Raw genomic sequence first — 26,638 nt, 5'->3', positions numbered from 1 at the left:
TATTTAATGTACAGATCACAGAGCAGGTAACTCTTACTTGGTTACTAGCAAATGGAGAAATCAAAGCAAAATGAGTTAAAGAGAGACACAGCAAATGGGAGAACATTCTTTCTAAATCAGCTTTTCAAACCGCTCCAGGGCATCCTAGAGGGTCCCTCAAAATGCCAAGCTCAGTTTGCTCCTATTTCTGATGCAGGTGGCCCCAACCAGGGTACTCCAGATCCTGGGAGGTCAAATGAGCACTGCAGAGCTGCCTGCCAGGCAGAAGTGAGTGCTGCGGCTGGATGTCATGCTGCATGCCTCACCTGGGCTGTCTCCTTTCATTGCCCCCACGGTCCTGGGGCACCCAGGAATTGTTTCCCATTTCAGGATAAGAACCTTGAGTCCCAAAGAAGTTAAGGAATTTGCTCAATGCGGCAGAGTTTGGGGAAAGTGGAAAGATCTTGGCTCCGAGTAAGAAGATGAGAGGTTGGGGTGTGAGCTCAAGCTTAGGCGGGGGGAGGGAGAGAGGCACTGTGTAGGGAGCATTTCCCCTATGCCCAACAAGGAGCACAGCACCTTCCCACCCTGTCCCGGTCAGCTGACAAGTGTTAGTCACCATCCCACAGATGGAGAAGGAAAGGGAGCTCAGAGGGGCGAAGGCACGTGCCCACAGTGGCCAACTAGGAAGTAGCAGAGCCCAGATTGCAAGCCAGGCGTGTCCAGCTCCAGATGCAACCCATGGTTGCACAGGGTCACGGCACCTGGCAGGCTGGGCCCAGCCTGCCCCAGCAATCATAGCACCTGGGCTATGGCCCCAGCTTATCCAGACAATTGCAGTGTGATCTTGGGCCCATCACTCCCCTCTCTGGCTGTTTCTTTATCCATAAAATTAAGGAGTTGGCAGAATGATCACCAAGGCCCCTCTGAGGCTATGAGAATCAAAAAGCAAGATATAGGATCACTGCTGACTCCCCTTGCCCTCAGCATGGCAGGAGGGCACAGCAAACCTCACTGCCATGTCTGCGTCCTAGTTCACCCCAGCTCTGTCTCAGTTCAGACACTTCCTTTCCTCGACACCTGAAGATCACAGTGCCCAAAGCCAGTCCCCCTGTCTCAGTAGCTCCTCACACACTGGTCCCCATGGTCTCCACCCTCAGTCCCAGTGCTTGGCTCTGATCCTTCCTTCTCTCTCCCAAGAACACATGGAACCTTCTGCCTATCCTCCTAGCCTCAGATTCTCCTCTCTGACCATCTTTCCTATCATTGTTGGATCCAATCTTTCCAAGGCTCCCAAACGCCCATAGAATAAATCCCTTTATGTGGTATTCAGAGCCCTTCAAGATCTGGTTCTAACCAGGGATTAATTTCCATCCACCTTCTCCCCCACTCCATACTCATATGTGAGTCATGTGCTCCACTTTTCCACCATACTATTGCCATTGCCTATTCTTCCAGTCCAGAATGTCCACCCCCTCCCTTCTCCACTCTGCACGCTGTCCTTGATCATATGTCCTCCTCCAAACACCTCAGAAGGTCACAGTCTCCCCATCTCTCTGTCCCCAATCAGTGTGGACCATGATTCATTCAGTCACATATCTCCAGAGCGTGGCATTGAGCCTGACGCTTGGGATGGATGTAGATGCATAGCTGATGGATGGATGGAAGGCTGGCATCTCGTTCTCTCATGGACCAGGGACTTGTTTTCATCTGCAATGTCAAGTTACCCAAACAAATTCTGTCCATCACCCTGAGCACCTCTACCTACACAAGCCGTCCTGGTCCTGGGGCCAGTGCCTAGAATACACCCTCTCTCCTTGCCCTCCTCCCCTGCTCTGTGAAGACGCCTCTCCCTCTCTTTCCTGTCCTTTATCCTTCTTGAACCATGGGGCCCTCTGTTCTAGGGCAGGACAGCTCAGAGGGACAGGATGAAAGCACATGGCTGGACAACAGGGAAACAGGCCTGGCCAGTTCCTTGAAACACCTTCATCTGTATTTTCGGGGGAAAAAAGTACGACCAAGAAGATTTAAGTAAACAACAAGGCATCCAAAAATGCAAGCCCAGAGTAGCCGGACATAATGGCTCAAGCCTGTAATCCCAGCTACTTGGAAGACTGAGACAGGAGGCTCATGAGTTTGAGGCCAGCCTGGACAACTTATTGAGAACTTGTCTCAAAGAACCAAAAAAAAAATGGAAAAGTGGAAGCACATACTACACATGGAATGATCAGACAGAGTTACAGGGGCTGCTGAGATGTGCAGTTATCTGTGAAGAAGTTAGGATAAAATTCAGTTTCTCAAATCCGACTCCATTCTAAAAACACAGAAAAAGTCTTAGTAGCTATTCACCAACATGGCCCAGGGTCTATTTCCAGATGGTGGGGGTCATGGACTACTTTTATGTTTGTCTTTAAACTTTTATGCATCTGATTTTTTTTTCAAAGAGCATGAGTTTTTATGTTCAGAAAAATAATGCTATTTCCATATTGAAAGAAGAGGAGAAAGAGGAAGAAGAAAAAGCTAAACCAGAAACAGATGAAGACAAAGATGTCAGCCCCAAAACACACACTGCATCTCCTCCTGACCCGGAGTCTTTGACCTGATCCTCACTCCAGACTGCCCCTGACCTCCTGCCTCTGTCCACTCCCCCAGGATCTTGCCTCCCCCTGGGGTCTGATGCCATCCCCACCTGGCGTCACAACCCCACCCTTCCCATGGCTAAGGGTTAGCTCAGCAAGGCTACGTCTCAGACCAGTCCGAGCTCCTCTCCAGATGGAACACAGGGTAGGCAGCCTGGCTCCTGGTCCCTGAGAGGGGAGCCTCGTGAGAGACATTGTAACAGTGGCCAATTTGGTGTTATCTGAAAACGGATCCTTCCAGGCCCAGATGGGAGTCCACTATGGTGCATGTGAGTCAGCTAAGCTTTTGGAGTGACACTGGGGGCCTCTGGCTACCTGCAGAGGAAGGGACAATTTAATGTTCCTAATACTAGTTCCAGTCCACCTCCCAGCAGCAGTATGGCCTTGGCCTCCTTATCAACCTCCTTGTCCCTCTCTTTCCCCACCTGTAAGACAGGGGAGCTGATGATGACCCTACAAATGCCCCAGGACTGTTGTGCCAAATGAACCAGGTCATAAAAGGGAGTACTTAGCATGGTGCCTGACACTCAGTAGGCTCTCAAGTGATGACAGCTGGAACTGCTGTTGGCACAATCGTCCAGCATCTATGGCAGGTAAGTCATTGGCACGACCATGGGCATGAGCAGTTCTCTCACCACAGGAGCCCGGGGGCCCATTGATCAGGAGGCTGGCGATCCCTGAGGGATTGTGACGGAGGGAAAATCGATTGGGTCCACATCCAGGGGAAAGCCATATTTGTCAGGGTTGGACCTTGGCCCATGAAAAATCCCTAAGAACATGGGGCCTCGTTAACATTACACCAAGGAGAGGGCTCCCCTCCACCATGGCCCTGCAGGCGGCGGAGGAGAGGGTGGGGGAAGCTGTTGATCTGTGGTGCGGCTGGAGCCCCCAGTCCAAAGGCTCTCTGAGGAGAGGACCAGGTCTGTACCCAAGGGAAGTGGCAAGGACAGTCCAGCAGGGTTCTGTCCCAAGGATCCTGTGTGAGCAGGAAGGACCCCCCCCCCCGGCTTCCAGAATCCCTGGGGTCCCAACGTGTGGCTCTCAACTCTGCCACACCCATGGCCTTGGCCCAGGTTGGCCAGTCTCCTTCTGCGGACAGCCCACGAGTCTACATGAATGCCCGAATGTCCGGATGTGGCCGGAGCGATGAAGCTGATGCAGAGTCCTGGAGGGTCAGAGAGACGTGGTACACGTCACCTTCAGCTGGAGCTCTCCAGAGGGCCCCTGCTGCCTGAGCATGGCCCCCAGGCCCCCTCACAATCAGCCACAACTGACCTGCTCCATCTCTGCTCCAGCCCAATTGATCTGCCTTCTCAATTCCAGCTATGCTTGAACACTGACCTGCTCATGCCTCTGGGTCTTTGCCCATGCTATATTCCTAAAAAACTCCTCTACTACCTTCATTGCCCTTTTCAAGTCCCTCCTCTTCTGTGTATCTTCTCACATAACCACAGGAAATCCTGGTCTTTTTTTCCCAGAACCTGGAGTGCAAATATATATTTCAGCACCTGTGCTAGTTTGTAGATCTTTGTGTGTTAAGCTGTGAGCTCTCTGAGGGCAAGGCCCATAGCATATGAATATTTTAATTATGTATCTATACTGGTACACCTTACATAAACAAACAATAAACAAATAAACATGAGAAAAAAACTAGTGTCCACCTGTGTAGAAAATGCTCGACTTCCCCTGTAGTTAGGGAAATGATGCAAACTAACAAAGCTGAGGTGCTGTTTTCACCCTTCGGATTAGCAAAACCTTTCATCCAAAAAAAAAAAATGATATTGAGTTCTGATGAAGATGAGGCGGCCTGGAATGGTAGGAACAGGAATCACTAAATGTTTGGAGAACAATGCAGCCCCATCTTTTACCTCTGCTGCTTATTCAGTCCTACTACTGTGAATTCATCCTACAACAAGAAGCAGCAGCATTTAAGATGTGTTGGTCATCTACTGCTCCGTAACAAATTACCCAGAGCTTGGAAACAGCACATATTTTCTATCCCATCATCTCTGCAGGTGAGGAATCCAGCATAGCTCAGCAGGTCCCCGGCCCAGCGGCTCTCACAGGCTGTAACCATCTGAAGGCCCGATCAGGAGGCTCAGATTATTAGCAGGAGTTGCTCCTCGGGGCTTCTGGATGTGAGTCCTCAGCTCCTCGCCAGTGTGACTGGCAGACGCCCTCAGTTCTTCACCAAGCAGCCCAGTTTATCAGAGTAAGTCCTTGGGAAGGGCCAAGGAGAAACCAAGATGACCTCATCTTGTGACCTCCTCAAGAAGCGGCACCCTATCAACTTTGCCATCTCCCTCTCATTAGAATTGAGTCACCAGGGCCAGGGATGTAGCTCAGTGTTGCCGCACCTGCCTGGCAAGTACAAGATCCTGAGTTCTATCCCCAGTACAGGGAAAAAATTGAGTCACCATGTGCAGGCTACATTCAAGGGGAGAGGGGTCTTTGGGAGCCCTGTGGGAAGCCATCTGCCACAATGTGTGTGTGTGTGTGTGTGTGTGCGCGCGTGTACATGTTCATGGAGCACTCCTACTGCTTCAAAGGCGTGCTGGGGGCAGGGTGAGAAGCATGAAAGAGGTGGAAGAAGGGGAAAGAGCACAATTTTTGTCAAAATCCCTATTGTGCTTAACTTTTAAAATAAGTGGGCAGGGCCAGGAATGTAGCTCGGTGGCGCCACACCTGCCTGGCAAGCACAAGGTCCTGAGTTCAATCCCTAATACCAAATAAATAAATAAATAAATAGGCATATCTTTCATAACATAATAATTAAATGCATAGGTATAAGGTTATGAAAGTCTGAAGTCCCGGGAATGGATGGAAGGGGAAAGCCACCCCAGCAGGGGCATGAGGTGGAGGCTCAGAGAAGGCTTTATGGGAGGAAGCACTTATAGGTCTGAAAACTCGAGCCTGGATGAGAGGTGCAGAAGTGACAGGAATAGCACGAAAGGGAAGAACACAGCCACATGATAACTATCCCAGGGCCAGACAGCAGTTGACAGGACACAGGTGGGCAGAGCACAGGCGTTCAGTGGGACACCCAGACCCACCTGGCTCCTGTCTGCCTGGCTTTCTCCAGCCCCAAGTCAGGGGCTGCAGGCTGTTCTCTGGTGGGGTTTCAGGCAGAAGGTTCTGGCAAAAAGGCAGCACCTATTCACACTGCTTCCAAATTCGGGAGCCGCAATCACAAGCCCCATTCTAAAGGCAAGAGCAACAAGGAGGACAAGGGCTGTCCTCTGAGGCTTCCAGAGGCCCACAGTAAGGGAGAAGGCAAGCATGTGTGTCCTTCCTCTTTCCATCCACAGAAGGGCACCTCTATTCCTCCCAGACACAGGATCCATAGCCATTAACTTCATTTAGTTTAAGCCAGGGCCAGCCAGTGAGAGAATTTATAAGGCAAAATGTGACAACTTTCCTTTACTGCAACCTAGGGGTTTGCAGCTCCTACGAGATGACTTCAGAAATATAACCTCTGGCTGGGCAAGGTGACCCATGCCTGTAATCCCAGCTGCCAGGAGACTGAGACAGGAGGATCACAAGTTCAAGCCCAGCCTAGGTCACTTAGCCAGACCTGCCTCAAAACAAAAACTAAAAAGAGCTGGGATGAATCTCAGTGGTAGAGTGGCCCTGAGTTTGACCTCCAGTATTGCCAGAAAAAAAGAAAAAAAGTGGAATCTCTGGAAATGAGTGGATACAGGGAGACAGGACAAGGATGAGACTTATTTATATCCATCAGGGTTTTTTGACAGCATGTCTATGTTACTATTAAAATACACTTTTCAGTGTTGTAAAACTTCTCTCAACCAGGCCCACAAATCATCAGCCTTCGAGAAGTTACTCAGGGCTTTACACAGATGACTTTGCTGAACCCTCACACTAACCCCTGGAGCAAAGTCTTATTATCCCAGGTCCCGGATGAGAGGCTGAAGGCCTGGGATCACACACTCGAGCAGGATGGGCCAGCATCTGAACCAGGGCCTTGCTGACCCAGCCCGTACTCCTAAGCCCTGTGAGTGACCTACCCGAGACAAATGCAGCCTGCTGCTCAGGGGTCTAGGCCTGCCGGCCTGGGCCTGGTCCAGGATAGTCAGACCAGGGAGTCCTCATCCCCCTGGGCAGTGGTAGGTGGTGACCAGAGATGGGCTCAAGGCAGACTTCAGGCCACAGCCTCCGAGAGCTGTTCTGTCCTCTTCACTTCAGTGGCTCCTTGGTGGCTCTGATGAAGCTGGAGCTAGCCCTGAACCACTCATCTAAGAGGCAAGGTGGAGCCCACATGGGCTCCTGGGAGTGGGAAACCCCATGTGTAGCTTCAAGAAATCACCCCAGGTTGACAGTTTTAAATTTTCTTAAACGGCAGACTCTCCCTTTCAGTTGAAATCCTATATAGAGCCCTGCATGTGAAATAGGCCAAGTAGGACACCTCTGGGGCTGAAACCCAGTCAAGTGGTCACCACTGATTTTCCAACCCTTCCTCATCAGGGGTTTGAGGGAGCCCTGGAGGAGTCAGCTGAACAAGGTGTGAAACCCACCTAGCAAGATCATTCAAAAGGCCCCAGATTGGGGGGGGGGGGGGCACAGCACAGTTAGTGGCTCAGGCAGAATGAGGACCCATTTCCTGTCCTCTAGTCCTTGTTCTCAAACCAGGTTACTCAACTCCCAGATATTAGAAAACTAATAATTAATAATGGCAAAGCTTGAAGCAACCAAGGTGTCCTCCATTGTGAAAGAACAAACACAAGTGGGCCAGGGATTTAGCTCAGTGGCACTGTGCCTGCCTCGAAAGCACAAGGTCCTCAGTTCGATCCCCAGTGCCACAAAAAAAAAAAAAAAGAATAAACACAAGTCCACTCTGGCACGTCCATACAATAGAATAGTAGTCAGCCCAAAGGAAAAGACATGGAGGAATCTTAAGCCCATACTGCTCAGTGAAGGAAGCCAGTCTGAAAGTCTTCATACTGCATGGTTCCAACCCTGACATTCTGTGAAAGACGAAACTATGAAGATCATAGGTCAGTGGTTGCCAGGGGTAAGAAGGGAGAGACGATGAGCAGGTGGAACACAGGATTTTCACAGCAGTGAAACTACTCCGTATGACCCCTTAATGTCATTGTGCATTTGTCAGAACCTATAGAGTGTGCAGCACCAAGACAGAGGCTAAGGACTTTGCTTAGTAACTGTGTCAATGTGCATCCATCATTTACCACACTAACACAGATGTAACTAATAGGGAAAACTAGACAGGATGGGGGTATATAGAAACTCTCCTCACTTTCTGATTGATTTTTCTGTAAACCTAACACTACTCTTTAAAATAGTCCATTCAGGGGCTGGGGATTTAGCTCAGTGGTTCTGGAACCTACCTTGCAAGCACAAGGTCCTGAGTTCGGTCCCCAGTACCAAAAAAAAAAGGTCCATTCATTTAAATAAAACATAAAGGTGCCACTTCCATAAAACTCATGAGTCAAAAAAGTTTAATAGTGTTTGGCCATGTGCCAGGCACTTTGAGAAGCACTTATTTAAGCTTCTCAACAGCTTTGACTAGTGTTATCCTATTTTGCAGGTGAGAAAACTGAGGCAAAGGAGGCTAAGGAACTTACCAAAGCTAGAACAAAAGTGCCATTTGTTTGATTTCCTGCCAGCCTCTCTCGGAGACCTGTTCTCTCCACCTCCTGGGTTTTCCCTCCTCAGGGTGGAGTGACAGATCTGTTCGCCTGGAAGAGCCAGCTGTTATCCTGAGAGGGGCACATTTCCAAGGAAGCCGTGGTGATGAAATTTCACAACTGCCATGTGAAGGTGACTCCTTCCAAGGTGAAAGTCACACAACAAACCAGACATCCAGACTCCCTGTGCAGTGCTCCCTCCCTGCAGAGCAGTCACTCAAATGGATCATTCCCAGAGCCTCCACACCCTGAACACAAGCACACACGAGTGTGCAGCACGTGCACACATGCACATGCCTACGCATGCCTTTGCACCTCATCATCTGTCCCTCAAACAGACAAGCTTTGGATTTCCAGGGGCAATGGGCCCTTCAGCACTTACACAAGTTAATATTTCTCACTAAGAACTGAGGGTTGTTTGGGGACATTTTTTTTCCCAGAGATTGTCAAGATCTCCTTCAAAATGCATTGACACAACTGCACATTAGCACAAGGCATCACTTTCTCTGCTCTCTGAAGGGGGACTGAAGGAATGGATCAAATTCTTAATTTAAGAAAAAATCCCCAGCACCTGCACATGGTAAAGGGGCCATTTCGTATGTTGAGGGTGTCACAGAGAAAGTGCTGCCTGAGAAGGGGCTCATCAGACTGCAGGTGCAGGGCCTCCTGTAAGAGCAATGGGATCTGATCCAGCTTCAGCATCTAAAAGGCCAAAACAGGATGCAGGGCAGCATGATGTCCGGCTGTCAGGGCCATGGATGCTCCGTGAACTGACAGTAGGATGAGACCATTCAAACTCCTCTGCGTTATATTACTTGTGCTGATTGCATTCCTCTGTTGGCAGCAGGGCCCAGCAAGCACCGGGAAAGGACAAAAGGCCCCCTCCCTCAATCCCTTTCCTCTGGAATCAGGCCCCACCATTTCCTGGCTGTGTGATCCTGGGCAGGTCACCTAACATGCCTGAGCCTTCATTTCCTCTATGAAAACAGCAAGTAATTATAAGGTTGGATGAGATAATGCAGAATACATTACAAACCACATGAAAATGTTCAATAAACACTAGTGGGTTCATGATAATTGCTCCTGGAGAGGTAGAAAGGTTTTTATAGATAATCTCACCCCATTCCCTCACTATGCAGTTGGAAAAATTGAGGCTCAGAGAGGGAAAGAGATTGCCCAAAATCACACAGTAAGTCAGAAAAATCTGGAACTAGAACACAATCCTATTTCTCAGACTGAAGGTTTCTCTACTGTACACTCTGGTCATGTTCCAAGAATATCTCAGAAAGGTAAAAAATTTTCTAATGGCCATGTGAATTAAAAAGAAAAACAGGTCTGGAACAAGGGAAGCATGAGATGTCTGATTTCAGAAACCTGGGGTTGCTACTCAGTTGCCCTAAGGGCTGGGTGCTGTCTCAACCACTGGAGGAAGAGAGGGTGCACAGACGATGGGAAGTGCGCTAGGGGTCGTCTCTGCCATGCCAGATGCCTCCATTCCCAGGGGAGAACCCCGGCTGGACATCGGCTCAGCAGCCCAGCCCTTCTCCACAAATAAGACCATTGCCACCTTCTTGAACCTCATTTCAGAAGCCAGCCCCTCCCTGCTCCGGCCTCCTCGTGGGCACCTATGGTCTGGGGAACTCAACCAGGCTTTAGTGCTTTCTGCTCCACTGGAGATCTCAGGCACAGTCAAGCAGAAAGTCCCTTGCAGAGCTGATGTAGGCTCAGGGTCTTCCAAAATCACACTCTATGGGCCCCCAGAGGGGGTCCCCTCTGCTCAGCTCTACCAGCCCCATCTTGGGGGCACAGAAGTGCCAAGGCCCTATCTCTCTGAGCAGAAAGGGGACAGGATCTAAGCATGTGTGCTGGTGGGATCATACTTGGCTCTTGCTCTTTTACTGAAGATAAGAGGTCCGTTATTATTGCCACCCAGCCCCCTACTGAGTGGGACCAGCCATATTCTGTAGCTATGTCCCCATTACCAGCTGGCCACAGCTGATTGGTCAAAGAGAGAACACCTGACCTAAGGGTGCCCATCCACTGGTTGGCCAGGTGTCTATGGGCTGGTCAGAGTCAGAGATTAAAGAGGCATATAGGGATGGGACTAGAGCCCAAAGACTCTGAGGACAGGGGGACAGGTAAGGGGTGATAGAGCATCTTTAGAGAATCATGGGACCTCAGAAAGCTGCAGAAAAACTAGGAGCACATGAATGGAAGACAATACAGTTATGGTTACTCTCCCTAGGACAGTGGGAAGATTCCAGAAAGAGTCTAGGAAGAGACTCCAGAAAGAAAGATCATAAGACCCCCATGACATCTACAGAGTGGTGAAAGCTAAGGCTATTCATGAAAGAGGCTGGTTTTCAGAAATGAAGTCCCCACCAGGTACCCAGAGGTACAGGGAGCAAGGCCTGAGAATCGGAAATGTTTCTCAAGACCCACAGCAGAGCTCCCAGGGGCTCAGGGCTATGTCACCCAACCTGTGGTGGCTGCTGTGGAGTACTAGGAGGGGAGTTGTTTCTTGCAGATAGTAGCAGAGGCTTGGAAGTTACATCTCTGAGAATATTTTAAAAGGCAAGAGAGCTCCTTCAGCATCCTTACTGTGTTTCCCAAGAAGACTGGCAGGATGGTTGGTGAAGTTAGAGAATGGTCGAGAGAAAAGAGGTGTTTACCATGGAAAAACTACCACAGCGTTCAAGGATTCCAGGATGGGCAGGAAATAGCCAAGCCTCAGAGCTAAGCCACAGGGTCCAAAACAGAGGAAAGGCAGACCTCAGTTCCCAAATGCCACAGTCGATATGGGGACAATAGGGAGAGGTCCTGAAAGACAGTGAAGAAGAAATCTGTCCAGTGGGCAGACTGGTTACTCTCACCCCAAGTTTGGCTGGTCCCTGAGAATGTTGGGACAAAGATAAAGGAAGCCATCCTCTGCAGGGAAAGGAGAAAGATGCTTGTAAACAGTGAATTCAGGTGCAGACACCTGCTCACCTTCCCTCTGGGGCAGGAACAAGGGAGGAGGTGGTCCCACTGACAACAGCTGGCAGGATCCACTGAAAAGGTGAGGTCACTGCAGAGTTCACAGGCTAGACTTTGATATTTCTCTCATTTTCCAAACCATACATGTCACATTCTATAGGTTACAGTGGGACGACAAGAGGACAAGCCTAGCCCTGGTCCTTGTTCACATGCCTCATCCAGGCAGTGGGATTGCCTGCATCCGGCCAGCCCTAATGCCAGCTGTGTCATCCAAGGAGTCACTGGGAGTTTAGCGGGGCCATCAGAGCTTGAGGCATGTGTTTTCTTTATCATAATGGGTCCTGAAGCTGCCCAGGCAAAGCTTCTACTTGGAAAGCACTTAGGAGGTAGCATTGTTAGAGATTAGTGACCAGCAGGAGCAGATTACATGGTTGCCGATCAGCAGGATTATCCCTGGATCCCACTCCAGCTGTGGGATCTCAAGCATTAGTGAGAATGTGCTCTGGACAGGACAAGAGAGGCCCTCATGGTGAGGGCTGCCTTGCACGCAGTCCACAGAGCAGTGCCCACGAGCAGTTAGTTAGTAACACTTGAGAGGTGCATCCATGGCAAGGTGCCTAGACCAGTCCTGCAGGAACCACCAGCCCCCAATCCAGATCGTCTGCTGCACCATCAGAATCCCACTGCTGGGCACCTCTTCTCTCGCATCCTTGTCCCCTGTGGTACTTCAGCCTTGGGCTACTCACAGGCAACTTGTCTGTGACCTTCCCGACAGCCTCTCTCCTGTGGCCAAGGAGTCTGATCTCCCTTTCAGGAGCTGCTGTGACTTGTTCATGTTTTTCCTGGTCTGGTCCTTTTGTTCTCACTACTCTTGCCCAGCTGAGCTAGAAGCAGACACAGAGCAGCAGATTCCCTGGATCCATTCACCCCATGGAGAAACCAAACACGGGCAAGCTCTGCTCAGGGCCTCTTCATCCAGCAGGTGTCCAGGCTTTCCTGGTTCCATCTCCTCATAGTCCTTGTGCCTAGGTGATGGTTTTCACCTAGAACATCTTCATCTTTCCTAGGAGGTTGAGACCTACACCCTGCCACTGTCCTGATTATCAAGCCATTGTTCACTGAAAGGCTGAGACAAGCCCGGCTCTGTGCTTGTCTTTCATATAGGACCTATCCTCACAATTATTGTAAAGATGGGTACTTTCCAAGTTTTACAGGTGAGGAAACTAGGCTCATAAATTTGCCAAGTCAAATTGCTGTTCTAACTCCTGCCTATTTAAAGAGAGAACCACTAGCACTGGGCTGGGTGTCCTTGTACCATAAGCTCTCAAGGGACATATTGCACATTTACAGGAAATTCTACTTCCTGCCCCTTCAGACCTTTTATTTAGGTAAAATCAGCAATTCCTGTTCCTTCACTGAGTCCCAGGGATTCCAATCAGTGCCAGCAGATACCCTTCAAATATCTTGAATGAATGAATGGCTTAGTGAGTTCCATTTTGCATCCTGTGTCACATGTGTGTTCTTTTGCAGATACCTTTCCCAGGGTCTCAGTCCCTTCTCCCTGGGTGCTTTCTCCCTGTCCGCCAGCATTCGTCTTATTTTTCACCTTTTCTCCATTTACACATTTGATTCAGCAAATAGCTATTAAGACTTTACTGCATGCCAGGCTCCAGGGAATCAAAGACAAGTCACAAACTACCCAGTCCAACAACTATGGGGGAGGCCAGAACATGGTGATGGTGACTCACAACACACCAGGATCAGAGCCTACATGGAAGCCTGGAAATGCCATGGGAGGAGGCAGCATGCCAGGATCTGAACCATCATTTGGTCCTGAAATGAAAGCTCTGCCTCCATCGAAAGTGTCCAGCCAAGCACTGCCAGCTGCAGTTTCCCTTTTCCCTTCAGTTCCAAGAAAACGTAGAAAAACTACCAAAGCCCCTATGTCTTCCTTTAAACATCATGCCCAAGATGTCATGGGAGAGGTTCCCAAGAAAACCCAGGGAATCAGGAGACTCTGAGCACAGAGTAGTGATCAAACAGCTAGAATACTGGGGCTGTACGAGCAGGAGCACAGGCCCCTCCTGGGCGGTGATAATCCCTCTAGAGCAGAGGCTGGAACTCAAATGTTCAGATGCCAAGCAGCACGTAGAGCAAACTACAGTGACAAAGGGGCTGGTATATGGGGTGGGGAGCAAGTGCAATTGAGCAAATCTGGGCTACGGGCGATCGGTAACAGAACACAACTCTTCCCAGCTGGGGACCCAATGACTAGCCCAGCCAAGAGCTCTGTCTTGTAGGAATGTGGCCCCAGCATGGTCAGTTCTCCTTATTTTTAAGAGAAACCAGAAATCCAGAATTATATATGAATTTCTAGAGACTGAAACATTGTACCAGTCCCTGGTATGTGCTGAATAAAACACATCTATGGACTTCAGGCCATCTGTTTATGAACTGCCCTGGCCTGTGTGGCTCCATCACAGGGTCTGGGTCACGTCTTTCTGCAGATGCCACATTAAGACACACAGGTGAGATCCAGCTGATTCCCCAAGGCCAAGGGCATCTGACAGCTCAAAGAGCGGGGAATGACTAACGCAGACTCCAGCATGATTCATTCGTGTGGGTGCAAAAGAGACACAGAGATTAGGAAACTGTGCTCTTTCACTTTCGAGGCAGGCACAGCACCACTGCGCTAAACCCCCCGCCCCTACTTAACATATTTTAAATGTGCAATGCAATATAACTGCAGATCAATAAAGTCATAGAAAAATTTAAAAATAGTATTTTCTCAGCAGAAGAAAAAACCCTTACTATTTTTCACAATTCTGGGCATTGACCGAGGCTCGGTGATATGCCTCTGCGTAGCTTCTTGGCCTCTGATCGCTTCAGCCAGGCTCCTTCACAGTGTGACACCTCAGCACGCCAAGACACAGGAGTCAGAGGGCCACTTAGGCTAGTTGTGGTGAAACACCATTTCCACCAGGTTCAGCTAGGGAAGCGGAATCCTAGGTTCTTTGGGATCAGGACTTTATTACTGGAATCAGACACTCCTTGTAAGGAAGACCTGAGGAGGCAAAGGTCTGGGAAAGGCAGCTGGAGGCCCAGAGAAGCAGCCACTAACCAGTCACTTGAAGAACCCATGCTCATCGGTACCAAACAGGGACCATGAAAGGGGAGCTAGAGGACAGGCTTGTGCGGAGCCAGTGTTTCTGCATGGCTCCCAGCTCCTGCTCTGCAGCCAGGGGCCTGGTGATGGGGCAAAGTGACTGTGATCAACAGGGCAGGGACCAGGAGGAAGAGCTGGAGGGAAGAGACAAGGCCCAGCAGGCACCTCCACATCTGTCCCTAGGTCTAACAACTACGCCCTCCAGAAGGCTACGGCTGCTGCCTCCCTCCCACCTTCCAACCTTATGCAGACTCTACCCTGAGTGTACCAGGAAAGGGGACCCTCAGATGAACCAAATCAACCCAGTGCAGCCACCAACAGGAACACGTGTGGGACAGTAGGACAGACAACTGAGGTCAGGGCTGTCCTGATAGTGGCAGGGTGCACACTCTCCAGACACAGTGGATGGCAGAGTCCACCTTGTAGGACAAGCATGTTGAGTAGCTCTGAAAAGGAAGACCTGAAGAAGGCAGTGTGTAGCCTCAGTCAGATGGACCCAGGTTTTATTCCAGTTTGGACAAATTGCTTAACCTCTCTGAACTTCAGTTGCTCTGCCTTAAAATACAGGATAATAACCTCAGCTTCCTTGAGTTGTGCAATGCCTGGCACCAGAGTTGGTACTCCTTATACTCAATGTCCCTTTCCCTCAACTCCAGTGAATGAGTGTGCCCAACACAGAGCTAGGCTAGGTGCACATTGGAGGAGCACAGTAAACACCTGGTTAATTGTGAAAGCTATAGGGAAGCATATTTTAGATAAACTAAAGGAGGTCTCAGTCCTAGCAGGGACTCCTTTTGGAGTAGGGAACTGCTATCATAAGAGAGTATGCAAGGCCACTGGGAAATCAGTGAACCAAAGAATACTAAGAACTCCCACAGCTCTAGAAAGGTATGTCTATACACAAAGTTCAGCAAGTTTATGGGGAAGCATTTCCCCTATTCCTTTTAGAAGTGAGCCATGTTTACGATCAAGGGCCCACCTCTGTTCACTGCTGAAGGATCATAAATAGACATGACCTTTCTGAAAGACAGTTTTGCATGAACTATCAAGATCCTTAAAAATATGCACACCACTTGACCCTGTGGGAATTTGTCCCCAGGAAATAATCTGGAATGTGCCAGAGATATAAGTACAAAAAGAGTGCTTTGTTATTTATAATAGGAAAAAGTGGAAATAATTGAACTGTCCAACAATAGAAGAGTGATTAAATAAATTAGGGTGCAGCCCACAGATAGAAAACCACACTTCCATTAATCTTATCTTTTAAGGAAAAAAAATCACATATTACCAAACATAACATGAAGAATTTCTCCACAATTATCCTTTAGAAAAGAGAAAAATCTCTTTAAATTCAAGTTGTTACAAAGACTCTCCTATTAAGCACTCTCTCTCTTAGTTACTTTATTTTAAACAACAAAGTGGTGTTTGGGGAAATCACATTAGCCCTCCCTGACCTCAATCATTGCTAGTTTGGGATATTTATAGAGGTCAGCTCCCAGAACTGGCAAAAAGGAGCCAAAGAAATTTACAGGGACTTAGTAACTGTTCTTAGGGTTACAACCTAACAATTGTAAGTGTTGGTTGTCATTGTAAACAAGCCTTTAAAGATCACTTTTAAAAGCAATCCAGCGAGCGGTTATGTTGTAGAGATCACTAATACACACTTATGGAACAAATAAAAGGACTGTCCTGATGTTATGCAAATAGATACTTGTGGCTCAGAATACAATTTCCAGAAACAACATTGAACATGATTTTAAAGGTGTTGCATTGCAATCTCAAATAAGATAGACAAAAATGAAAGGATGCTCTCCCACCAGCTAGGGCAGTGTTAAAGTTTAGATTTACAACGTCCCCCAAAAGGCTCATGTGTCCAGAGGTGAGGCTTTGAAAGGTGATTGAATCATGGGGACACCGAACTCATCAGTGGATCAACCCATTGATGAGTTCATAGCTGAATGTGCTATTAGGATGTGAGGCCAGTTGAAGGAGGTGGATCACTGGGGCTGTGCATTTGGAAGGTGTAGCTCTCACTCTAGTTCTTCCCTCTGACTCTCTGCTTCCTGGCTACCATAAGCTGAGCAGCTTTCCTCCCCCAAGCCGTTTTGTCATTCCATTTTCACCCTGGAGGCAGTCAACCAGGGACTGAATCCTCGGAAACCATGAGACAAAATAAACTTCTCTTCCCAAGTTGTGGATGTCGAGTATTTTGTCCCAGTGACCTGAAGGCTAATCAGTACAGTTGGGTCATTCACAAAGCACCTCCAGGGAAAATGGAGGCATAGATGTCAAAGATGCAAGAGTCAGCATGAAACATAGAACAAGGAAAAGTGAGTAGAAAAAGGGATCTTGCTAAGGCATGTGTTTTATATCACATATGGATTAACTATCCCTGTGGAATTAAGTTTATAAATTAAGCGTTAAAAATAAACATTCAATGATTTCACCCCTACTCCCTAATATTCATATATTCAAGGTGACCTCAAAACTTTTATTGAGGAGGGCCAGGGATTTAGCTCAGTGGCACATTTCCTGCCTGGCAAACGCAAGGTCCTGAGTTCAATCTCCGATACCACATTAAAAAAAAAAACTTATATTGAATCTTGGGAAAATTGAGCCTTATATTCTTGAATACCATATACTTAGGTCATATGCTATATGGTGGTGAGATAAAATGTCTCTGAAATAATGTTAGGTAGAAAAACATAAATTTCACAGAACTGTAAACATAAAAATATTTTTAAGTCTTTTATAGAAAGGTCTCCTTTCTTAGGGTCTCCTTTGGGGCTCTAATAAAATCCCCTCCCCCTTTTTTTTTTCAAATTCTGGCAACTGCAATATATAGTGGAGAAGGGGAGACTTCAGTAGAAAAATATGTACTGATGAGGACAGATGTGTCTGATACAATGATGAGAGGGAGAAAGCAGACTACTAAACAGTATCACTGATACGTATGTAATACAAGACCCCTCTGAAAGTAGACGGGGAGAAAAGGGAGAAAGGAGGAAAGGAGAGAGGGAGGAGGAAGGAAGGAAAGAAGGGAGGGAGGGAGGGGGCAGGGAGGGAGGAAGGGAGGTTGGTTTGCATGCATATAGCAGTAGGCCTGGAAGGAAACGCATTCAACTAACTGCCAAGGCTCCCAGGACAGAGACACCCATGCTCCCCTGGGTGTGTGGTTCGTGTCTCCTTTGTGCCGCACGTGTTTATAACAGAAAGCAATCAGCTCTCTGCTGATTCTACTGAAACGGAGGATGCAAAGGGTGAGTCCCATCTTCTTGCTGTGGCCTCACTATTCTGAAAAAACATTTTTTTCCAATTAACCAGTATTTCTTTAGACAGCCCCCAAGTGCAGTCAGAGCAGTGCACAGTGTGTCCGCCCCACTCCAGCACCCCTCCAAGGGCTCTGCAGGCTTTAGCTCACCCCCTCCAGACTACAGTCTCCTCTCTGCCTCATGGGCACAGAAACTGAGTCCAGGAGTTACCCAGCTAGGCAGCTACACAGCACCTTCCCAGAGCTGCTAGCTGGGAGCCAAGCAGAACAGCCCTGACCAGTGCTCTATCCCGTCTCCCACGGGTGGCATGGAAAGGGAGCTCACTCCAAACCAGCTGCTGGGCCCCACAGTATCTTGCCTCCTTTGTGATGTGGCCCATTTCCTGCTCTCTGTGCTGATGATCCTGGGAGGAACATGGAAGGCACTGGGGGGAGAGGGCGACACCTGCTGGACCCACCCACCTCAGCTATCTCAGGGACGCTGCTGCAGAAGGGGCCTGTCTCCGTTGCACCATCTATAGAACAGACAGCCTGGATCCTCAGCACAGCAACACCACTCTGCATTCACTGAAGACCCTGGGATAAGCTGCGCACAGTGGCCCCCACAGTTTTGTGACACAGATAACACAATCCGGGCCACCCTGTGCTGCAGAGGTTTCACCAAATGTCCCTCCTTACGAGACTAGCAGACCTCCACCCACCACATTCCCAGGATTCAGGAACACAGGGAACACAGAGTCGCCTCCGCCTAGGGCCAAGTAGGTGAATCAGCACTCCCCTCCCTTGGATTGCTCTCCTATCCTGGCACCCTCCGACCTGCCCTCCATGCCCTCCCTGCCTTAAACCCAGCCACTCCCTGACATGTCTAGTCCCAGGCTAGTTCAAGATACAAAGACCCACCTGCCCCACTTCATCTCCATCCCCATCCCTGTCTACCCACACATTCTTTAAAAGATAAGAGCTTCCCCCAAACTTCCATCAGAGAGAGGTCCCTTCCTGGTCCATTTTGCCCTACATGGGCAGAGAGCAGTGACTGTCTCCACCTGACATTAGAAAAGGTTAGACAGAGACACAGATATGAGCCTTGCTGAAAGCAGAGAGACCCAGGGGCTGGGGCTCGAGGTCTGAGACCCCCTGTGGAAATGTGAGAAGGACCTAAGAGGCCCTGGAAACTGACCTCCCTCTCTCCACTCTGATATTATCTCCTTGGGCTTCCTTTTCATCTTGTTTTCAAGACAGAGACGAGCATTTCCACGTTGACTCTGGCTTGATTATAACTGACTCCAAACCTTTCCAGTGATTAAAGTAGCCGCGAGGCTGTGTTCTCCAGAGATCTGTACCTCAGGCTGAATAATTCAAGGCATCCCTTCCAGAAGGCTGAGAAATCTGGAAGAAAAAAATCAGACAGCAGAAAAGTGGTTTTCTTTCTTTCTTTCTTTCTTTCTTTCTTTCTTTCTTTTTTAAGAAAAGAGCAATTTCTCCCGTTCTGGCTATACAATAAGCACTCAATAAATGTTGGTTAATTTTGATTGACATAAACACTCAAATGAAGAGCTGGTGGTGCCTGGCAGGCCTGGGGCAGGATCTCTGGCACCTGTAGGGTAGAGCACTTCAGGTGACTGCCTCCTCTCCCACCGTGGATGGATAGGCTAGGAGCTTCCAGTGCTTTCTTCAGTTGGAAGGTTTGAGAGAAGGACAGTTGAGGGACAGGGTGAGATGGTTGTTGCCCTATAGGGTGAGACTGAGCCCAGCTGGAGAGGGCTCAGGCTCACCAGGAGAAGGAGCTGTTTTCAGGAGGACTGCGGGAGACTTTGGGCCCTGGCCAGAGCTGCTTTGTGCCATGTGGCCAACATGGCGCCGAGAGAAGGAAGCAGGGATAGCCTGTGCATCTTGCTCTGTGGCCTGACCTCAGCCCTGAGGTGGGCTGAAGAGGACAAGAACCAGGAGCAAAGCAGACCCAGGCCCAGGTGCCACCAGGGAAGCAATCTGCTTGTGGAGGCCAGCAGCAGTGACAGTGGCTAGCTGCTGCCTTTGAACGGCAGTGAGCAGGGGCTTCTGGGAAGGGCGGAGTTGAAGGAACAGGAGGGGATCCAAGAGCTGGCTACCCTGAGCAGCCCAACATAACCAGGAGAGACGACAGGGGGAGTAGAACCCCCAAAAAGCAGATGGAGTCTGCGGCTCTTACAGAAGGGACTGGTGATACGGGGACTGCATTTCCACCCACAGGCTGTGCGGTCCACACTCCCTTCAGTGACTTGTCCAATCTTCGGCTTCTCTACCTGGAAGGAAACCCTAGCCTTTGAAGGCTCTAGAGTCTTCCTGTGTGACCCAGCATGCTATAGAAGTGGAAGCCGGACAACCAGTGTTGCACAGGGTCATACAGCTAGTTGGGAGCTGGAGAGGGGCCAGAGCCGGGATGCCAGTTCCCAGGATTCTGCGCATGCTGGAGAGAGACAGACATCGGGGTGCAGATGGGCTCACAGGGTGAGATCGAACCAGAGCCTGATGCCAGTGCCTCTGTCCAGCAGCCTGTCAGCCCCTCAAGGAGCAGAATCCAGCTGGACACCACCACCCTCAGGTTGCACAGTCAGCATCCACAGAGCCAACTCAGCTGCCTGGGGCTTAATGAGCATCGGATGCTGCGACCAGGGACCTAGAAAGCCAGAAAATTCCAATTTCAAGCCCACTCTTGATAGTTAGCATCACAACCCCCACACTCGAGAGTCCAGAGCTCAGGAGCCATAGAGACAGCAGCCACCCTGTGGACCAGGGAAGCAAAGGAATTCTGGCTTCAGAGAAAGAAGCAGGAGCAGAAAGGACCAGAAGTGAACCAGGGAGCTCAAGGAGCCCTGAGCTCTGACTCACTGTGTCCCTTGTTGGTCCTCTGGGCACATGAGCACATCAGCTGTCTTCTGAACTGTGTCTCTCTGGTGTGAACACGCCTAGATCCTTCATCTGCCTCACCGGACGTGACCCTGCATGTCCTGCTCCCTGAGCATCATCATCCTCCCCTTTAGGGTGTGGCATCTGGACTCAGCCGGGCACCCTGAATCAAGAGCCCCAAGCAGCCTGGGATAGGAGGTAGGGGTCAGCACCTCCTGCTTCTCTGTCCTCCCAGCCGAGATCCAATTGCACTGTGGTAGCTGTGTCATTTGGCTGGGTCCCACAGCACTCACAGTCTGCTAGTTGCCCCGAGTTTTCCAGGGTGCTTTTGTACTGCCATGTTTCCTCACATTCTTCCACTTCCCCGGGTCAGGTCTTTGGAGATGCTGCCCTCTTATCACCTCCTCCTCCCCACCTTCCCCCTCCCTTCTTCTTCCCCACCCTGCCTCCCTCCCTCATACTCCATGCTGAAGCGGGAGGGGGTGCCTTCCACCCCTGTGTAGACCCTCCATGGCCCCTCTCGCCTACACCAAACTGTCCAAACCCAGGACTAGCAGCGGTCACCTGCACTGTGCCCCACCATCTCGGCAGGCGGTCTCCCTCCTCCAGACATTGCAGGTGACAGCGACCACACCCCGGCACTTCCTCTCCTTGTGGTAGTGTAGGCTGTGCTTTCAGTGCGCCTTGGCTGGAGGCTTTGGTGGACAGGAGGCTTTGGGGTCAGGCAGCCTGGGTTGGAGTCCATGCTCCAACAGCCAGGCCTCTCTAACCTTCTCTAACCTCCTACCCAGTCCCTCACTGAGCTTCTGTGGCCTCAACTATAAGTGATGGCATCGATACCATGCAGGGGTGAAAAGGAGTCACAGTAATTCAAGTGAAGAACCCAGGTGCAACACTAAGGTGCCTACAGTCTGTTCACTAGGGCTCTTGGCCAAATCCCTCATACCCAGAAAACCCCTGTTCATATGTCTGACCTCAATCCAAGGGACACCTGACATCCCTGAAGCCCTTTCTGACTCCTCACCCAGCTTCGGACTCCCACAGAGCACCTGGGTCTGACCTCATAGTGACTTACCCACACCTCCGATTGCTTTCAGGTCCCCCACGTTGCCACCCAAGTGCACATCCCCATCCTCCCGCCTGACCCCACCAGGGCCAGGACCAGTTCTGCTTTTTCTCCAACCCCCAGGACAAGACCCAGTACACAGACAAAATCCATGCACGAGTTTTTAATTTGAATCAGAGTGAACCAGTCAGACCTTAGTGAATTCTGCCACCCAGCATATTCTCCGGTCCCCCCAGCTTTTGGATGTTGGACTTTCTCCTCCATCAGTAGCAGCAGTGATAGCTAACCCTTGGGCTGGGGATTTAGCTCAATGGTTCTGGTGCCTGCCTCGCAAGTGCAAGGTCCTAAGTTCGATCCCCAGTACCAAAAAAAAAAAAGAAGTAATAGCTAACCTTTGCTGATTGCTTCTTGTGTGCCTAGCAATTAGCTCCCTTAGGCTTTCCCTCAAAACTACTGAGCCTTGTCTTCCAAAATGTGGAAACAGGCTCAGAGAGTGGAGTGTCACATCTAAGGGAAATCGGCTAAGAAGTGAGGGGGTTGGATATGAGTCCATGTGTTCTGTTTCTAGAACCTTGGTGCCTCTTCCAGTCTCTCTCCTCTCTCTCTCTCACTCTCTCTAGCTTTTTATCTTGGAATAATTTGAGATTTACAGAAGAATTGCAAACATGGTACAGAGACTTCCCCAAGACTCTTCACCCTGCTTCTTCCCACAGTAATATTTCATTTCACCTTGATACATTTATCAAAGCTTTTAAAATAACATTGGTGGAACATTGTTAACTAAACTACAGATGTTACGTGGATTGTCTGTCTTCCTGTGCTGCCCTTTTTCTGTTTCCGGATTGAACCCAGCATCCACATTGCATTTAGTCTCTCCACCTCCACCAACCCTTCACCAAGTCTTGCTCTTCCATGATCCTGACCCCTTGAAGACCTACCTCTGGGTGTTTCACAGAGTGTTGCTCAGCCGGGTTCATCTGACGCTTTCTCCTGAGCAACCTGAGGCCGGGCTCAGAGGAAGCATGCTGATGAAGTGCCTTTCTTCCCAAATCTTGAGGCCACATGCTAGTCATGTGACATGTTGGCACTGATCGCTGGGTTAAGGTGGTGCTCCTGGGTTTCTCCATTGCTGTATTATTATTTTTCTACATTCACTTGCCTTAGCATGCTCTAATGCCTCTCAACCAACATCACTAGGGCTGTTGCCTGGCTGGATGGGTGTTCAGCAAGATGACAGTCCAGAACAAAAGGATTCTGCAGTTGTCCATGGTGGGCTGAAGCATCCAAAATCCCAGCAGGTGCCCATGCCGTGGAGAAAGTGTGTTCTCCCTGCAGCTGGAACCATCAGGAAGGTTTCCCAGAGACAGCAGGATTTAGAGGGATCTGTCGAGGTGTCAGCAAGTGATGGCTGTTCCAGGCAGAGACCGGCACCAGGAGAAGCATGCAGGGGTGGGGTCCACGTAAGAAGGAAGTAGCCAGACTCAATCTCAAAAAGGTCTGGGAAGCTGAGGCAGGAAAATGGCAAGTTCAAGTTCATCCTGGGCAACTTAGCAACTTAGCAAGATCTTTTCTGAAGAAAATTTTGAAAAAAGGGTTGGGGATGTAGCTCAATGTGAAGGCCTCAAATTTAACCCCAATACCAAGTAATTAGTAGTAGTAGTAGTAGTAGTAGTAGTAGTAGTAGAGAAAAAAATAGGTTGCACACACTCCCCTCCCTTCCACCAGGCAGAACAACCCAGGAGCCCTCCCAGAGCCTTGAACACATTCCACATCACAGCCCAGAAATTCCAAGCATTGCTTAGAACAAACAGGGGAAGAATCTAGCAGCAGTGAGTACCCCACCCTTCTCCCCCATGGCCCTCCCATGCTGTACTTGGGCTGCACTCTGACCTCTGCCTAGTATTTATCCAGCTACTTTTGGGTCTAGGTGCAAGCCTGTGTACAAAAGCCCCCATCCCTACGTGCAAGCACAAACACACACACACACACACACACAGACTGCAGTGTATCCCTCCTCCAGGCCTCAGGCTGCATGCAGTAGGAGCTTAGCAAATGCTCTGGAAAGCCCATTGGAGAGCATAGTCACTTCTGCAAGAAGCTTTGCAAAGAATATTCTGAAGACATTTTGTAACTCTTGTCATCTTCCAAAGCTCAGAAAATCATTTTAAAAACTGATGACTGTGAAATTTCAATTATATTCACAAGCAGAGCTAAAGTGAGCTGCAAGGAGCGCAGAACAGCAGCTTTGTGTTTGAGAAGCCAAATGACCTGGGAAAAGAACCACCAGCCTAAAGCCAGACCCAGCTCTTTCCAGAGATAAGCTGCACATGAGCAGGCTTGAACTCACAGCCCTGGAAAGAAAAGACAGGTCCAGGGACATTAGAAAGCTATGAGGATAGGTGACTCGCTCCCATGAACCAGCTGCCAAACTTAATTTAGTATTCAAAGGCTGTATTATTACAGGTATAACATCTTCACAAAAGGAGATGCTAGACCTGTTCTGGTCAATACTGGCTAAGCCACAACTAGAGAACTAGGTACAGAAAGACAAACCATATTGCATGCACAGGCTGGCCTTAACAATGGAGAAAGACCTGCAGTTAGCCAGACTTGAAGCTGGAGAAGTGGGTGGTACCCGAACCTGCAAGACTGTGTGGCTCATAGAGAGTTTGGAGTTATCCCAAGAGCAATGGAAAGCCCTAACCTGCATGTGCCTATTGGCCAGGGATTCACAGTGGGATAAGACCCAGACCCCATACACACACCCAGATACACACACACACACACACACTCTGAAGGGACAGCTCTTCTGTACCCAGCAGGGACCCTGCACTAGAGGAGCTGCCAAGGAGACAAGGAGCAGGAGGCAGGCTCCCCTGGGCCTTGACCACAGGAACAAACCCCACTGGAGAGTGTGGCTGGAGCTGCGGCTGAGGCGTCTGCACTGACTTTTGGACCTGGACTTTAGGGATCTTGGGAGCCAGCAGCTGGCAGAAAAGGCTTTCTTTAGCAGAATTGTGTGAGTTCTACTTTTTTTTTGCCTCATCCTGCAGAAAACTGGGTCTAGAGCTCACATCTTCCCTGCTGTCTTTTGCTTAAAGTCAGAGCAGGAACCCACTACTTCACTCTTCCTCCAGGGCACACAGCCAGGTGTGGGCCTCCTGGACAGGGTGGGCACCGTTGCTAGAGTTACCACCTTAGGAATTCTGCTGCAGCAGAATGGATCGCCAGCCCGGGGCCTGATTCTCAGATCCCCCTGAAGCCGTGGACGCCACCCCACCTCACTGCCTCTAGAAATCAAATGCAGCTTGCCTCTGTGGCTGCCCCCTCCCTGGAACACATTCTGTGGGTCCCTGCCTCTCTGCTCCCCACTCAAAGTGCAGGATGGGAGCATCTGACTGGCAAAACCAGAGTCGATGCCTATGCCCTGATGGTAAGGAAAGTGGGAGTGTGTCTTCAGATTCTCAGCTGAGGCCAACCGGATCCCACCACGTCTCAAGCTAGCAGAACTCTTAGCCATGGGAGATGGTTTGATGATAAAATACCAACAAGTACAGTGGGGGTGGAGCTCAGTGGTAGATTGCATGTTTAGCATTAGGACTGGGTTCCTAGCACCAAGGAGAGAGAGGGAGAGAGAGAGAGAATACACTCACTGCAGGTGCTTTCACATAACCCAGTTTCCAGGGCCTTTAGAAGCAACCAACTCAAGCCCAGTGGTAATAGGGTACAACCCAACATCCTCACATACTCTTGCTATCAGCAAAGAGCAAGGACGTATAGGTCCCACTGGGTGGAACCCCCATGTTTAAGCCCAATGTTTACTTTCAGTGGAGGCAAAAGGTCAAACCCAAGGACAGAATCTATGTAACAGGTTGAGCTGCTTCCCTGCCCTCAAGGCCTTTCAAAGACTGAAGACAAAGTTCCAGAAACTTTGTCTCAAAGCATAAACAGGCAAGAAGGACAGACGCGGGTCCCCGCCTACACCTGACATGCCCCACAAGCTTCTTTGCCCATGATCCACACTGGCACTGCTGGAGACCAAACACACCGCTCCACCCTGAAGGAGACTTCATCCCCTTCCTCAGGCTCTGGGTTTCTAACCCCAGAGTCTGTCTACACTCTTGTCACTTCAGAGATGGAATCCACCAGCAAGGCCAGGTCATCTCTTCTTCTGGAAAATTCCTGCATCTTATAAATCCTTTCCTGAGCTGCAAGCACAGAGGCTCCTTGGACAGTAGGGAAGCACGACCCAGTCTATCTGTCTCCATCTCCATCTCCATCTCCATCTCTGTCCCCATCTCTGTGTGAGCCAGGGAGAAAGCAGCATCTGTCAGACAACATTCTCTCCTTCCCTTTCTTCCCAGGTCCTTACCACCCCAAGCAGAGACCAGGAAGAGGGCTACCCCAGAGAAACGCGCTAAAATTAAACCACAATGAGAGCGGGAGGACTAAAGCTTCCCCTTGCGATTAATTGAGGACACGCCAGGCTGGCCATTTCTTCCCAGAAATTAGCTGAAACCTTTAGGGAGAGGAGCACTCTGTGTTGCGTAATCACACACTTGGGATACCCACACTCACTTCCACCCCCTCCCCTTCAGCCTAGAGAAAAAAAATAACAATAATAATTAAGCTGCTCTATTTATGGTTCTGAAAATCAGCAGATCCAGGGCACACCTGCCAGGGTCCAGCTGCCATCAGGAAGGACTCTGCGAGTGTCCCTTTGCCATCACGGGCAGGACAAGGGAGCTGCCAAAATCCCCCATCAGGGAGCACACCAGGACTATTTAGATCAGCTCATTGATGGGGTCAAGCCAGAGGCTCTGAAGGGCTTTTCATGTCGTGAAACCCACCCAGCGGCCCAGGCTCATCACTCAGCATAAGCCATACAGATTTATTTATATTTTGCACAAAAGAGGGAACTTACTTAGCCATAGGGATCAATTCTTCAATCCAATGTTTCTAACATGGCAATAAATTTAATTCTCCTTTTCCCTT

General features: G+C 49.5%; 1 long non-coding RNA gene across 1 annotated transcript in view; it reads right to left on the bottom strand.

Annotated features, from left to right (window-relative positions):
• LOC147827197 (uncharacterized) overlaps window positions 1-23,404 on the bottom strand; it is a 38,028-nt gene extending 14,624 nt beyond the window's left edge. The window contains exons 1-2 of the long non-coding RNA XR_015452737.1: window positions 22,582-23,404; window positions 18,872-19,080 (exon numbers count right to left, since the gene is read on the bottom strand). This is a non-coding gene — a long non-coding RNA (uncharacterized LOC147827197). The remainder of the gene's footprint in view (window positions 1-18,871; window positions 19,081-22,581) is intronic.
• Between the last annotated feature and the right edge of the window lie 3,234 nt (window positions 23,405-26,638).

The sequence above is a fragment of the Heterocephalus glaber genome, unplaced genomic scaffold, assembly GCF_053883595.1.
Source record: "Heterocephalus glaber isolate CG9 unplaced genomic scaffold, H.glaber_assembly_v1.0 deba00001452, whole genome shotgun sequence".
NCBI classification, from domain to species: domain Eukaryota; kingdom Metazoa; phylum Chordata; class Mammalia; order Rodentia; family Bathyergidae; genus Heterocephalus; species Heterocephalus glaber.
The sequence above is the reverse complement of the archived record's forward strand: the minus strand, read 5'-3'. Positions and strand labels throughout refer to the sequence as shown.